The following is a 2,500-nucleotide window of genomic DNA, read 5'->3' on the forward strand; positions in this document are numbered from 1 at the left end:
TGCTCGCGGGCGGGGCGGCTCGTCGGCGGAGCGCCCCCGGCAGCCTCTTGCCTGACCCCGCTGCTAGGGCAACGGCCGTTGGGGGCGGAGTTCGGCGCGTGGGGGGGGGGGGGGGGGGGGGGGGGGGGGGCGCGCGCCGCGAGGGGCGGCGGGGAAGTTCGGCCCCTCCAGCAGCCGCCCGGCCCCCCCCCCCCCCCCCCTTCCCGCCCGTCCCCCCCCAAGGAGAATACACACACACAGAGCACGCACTCCGCCGACCATCAAAACGAAAGTTTAAAAAAAAAAAAAAAAAAAAAAGGTCGCGCGGGCGGCAGGTGCGGCGGCGCCGACCCGAACGCCAGGCACCTGCCCTTCCGCGCGCCTCTTACCGTTACCGGGGGGGTGGGGGTTGCGGGGGGCGGCGTTGGCGGGTGCAGAGGCGGCGCCGCCGGGTGCTCGCGGGCCCCGCCGCCCACCCCAGGCCTCTCCCTCCGCCTCTTCCCCGCCCGTCCCGCAGCCGCCCGTTCCGCCGGCGCCGCCCCCTTTCTCTCCCCGCTCCCCCATAACGGCCGCCGCCGCCCCACCCCGCCCCGCCCCCTCCGCGCGCCCTGGCCGCCGCTGCGCTTCATGGAGAGCTGAGGCGGGAAGGCAACGCGCGAAGGGGTGGCGGCACGAAACGAATGGCGGGGGGGGGAAATAGGGGAAGGAAAAAAAAAAAAAAAAAAAAAAATCCTCGTCCGGGCGGGGCACCGCTCGACCTACGCAAAAGACGGACAGGAAAGGAGAGGAGAGGTCTACCCGGCTCCGGGGCGGCGGGGGACAAGGTCTACCCGGCTCCGGGGCGGCCCGCCCGGGCGCCCGGCGGCGAGGTCTACCCGGCTCCGGGGCGGCCGCTGGGCGGCGCCGGGGCGGCCCGCAAGGGGGCCTGGCGGCGAGGTCTACCGGCCTCCGTGGCGGCGGGGGGAAAAGGTCTACCCGGCTCCGGGGCGGCCCGCACGGGCGCCCGGCGGCGAGGTCTACCCGGCTCCGGGGCGGCAGGGGAAAAGGTCTACCCGGCTCCGGGGCGGCCCCTGGGCGGCGCCGCGGCGGCCCGCAAGGGGGCCTGGCGGCGAGGTCTACCGGCCTCCGTGGCGGCGGGGGAAATGGTCTACCCGGCTCCGCGGCGGCCCCTGGGCGGCGCCGGGGCGGCCCGCAAGGGGGCCTGGCGGCGAGGTCTACCGGCCTCCGTGGCGGCGGGGGAAAAGGTCTACCCGGCTCCGGGGCGGCCCCTGGGCGGCGCCGCGGCGGCCCGCAAGGGGGCCGCTGGGCGGCGAGGTCTACCGGCGTCCGTGGCGGCGGCCGGCGGCCCCGGGGCGGCCCGCGCGGGCGGCGAGGTCCACCCGGCTCCGGGGCCACTTGGTCGCGCTGGTGACGGGTAGACGTCTTCCGCCTTTCGTGCTCCGGCCCCTCCGAAGGGGTCGCTCTATGGCTCTGCCTCCAGTTACGTCATCGTAGAGGGCGGCTACCGCCGCGCGCCTCTCCGGTAGGTGGAGCGCGCGGAATTCGGGGCCTCCGCGGCTGGTGACTTACCTGTACGTTTACAGGGCGCACAGTGAGTAAAACGATGAGTTCCGGAGTCTGGCTGCCGGCCGCACTCAGCGTGCGGGGCCGACTCCGGAGCGCGCCAGGGTGGCTCGGCGAGGGTGGATGGCGGTGGTCGCTGGCTGCGCGTCTCTGCCACGAGCACTCGGTGTGCTGGTCTCCCGGCGGTTCCCTGGAAGCACTGCGGGGGGCGGCCCCCCGGTGTCCAGGCGCACCGCCGAGGCCTTGGAGCCGCGGTGGCTCTGCTGGCCGGCGGTGCGCTGTCTGCGTGTGAGACGGCCGAGCCGCGCAAGTGGGCAAATGTGCGAGCACCTCTTGCCGACGGTGGTCCGCCCGGGTGCCGGCCTGCCTCTGCGGTGGCCGTGCCTCGGGCAGGGTGGCGAGCTGCCTCGGCGCTTGGATCGATGAGGCCATTCGGGTCGTGTCGGAGAGGGCCCCCGGCGGGTCGGCTCCTCCGTGCTCCCTGTCACGGGCTGCGCGGGGGTGTCTGATGTTCGGGCACGGGGGTCTCCTCTCCAGCACACGGCCCGCTGTAGCGTTGCCGGGGACGCTGTCCCGCTGGCTGAAGTGGCGAAGGGAGTTTGCCGCGGTGCTGCTCTCTCCCGCCGTCGCCTCTCCTGTTGGGCTTCTTCCCCGACCCTGCTGGTGCGAGGCCGAGCGGCCCTGCCAGCTCCCAGGTGTCCAAGAATCCGTGCGAGGCGCCGGCGATGGTCTCAGCCCCGGGTCGCCGGGTGCCGGCCGCAGGCAGCCGTTGGCGGGGTGGCGACCGAGGAGGGGCACGCGGGTGCCCCCCTGGTCTTTTTTTTTCCCCTGGGTGTCCGCCGCCGTGCCACTGGGAGAGCGCGAGAGAGAGGGAAAAGGCACGAGCGCGCGTCTCGTTGCGCGGAAGGGGGGCGTCCCCCTCCGCCCCCGGCCGAGAAGCTGCCGGACCCCCGCCCGC

Source organism: Tinamus guttatus, unplaced genomic scaffold (genome assembly GCF_059628265.1).
Source record: "Tinamus guttatus ecotype Peru unplaced genomic scaffold, ASM5962826v1 Tinamus_guttatus_pri_ptg000732l, whole genome shotgun sequence".
NCBI lineage: Eukaryota > Metazoa > Chordata > Aves > Tinamiformes > Tinamidae > Tinamus > Tinamus guttatus.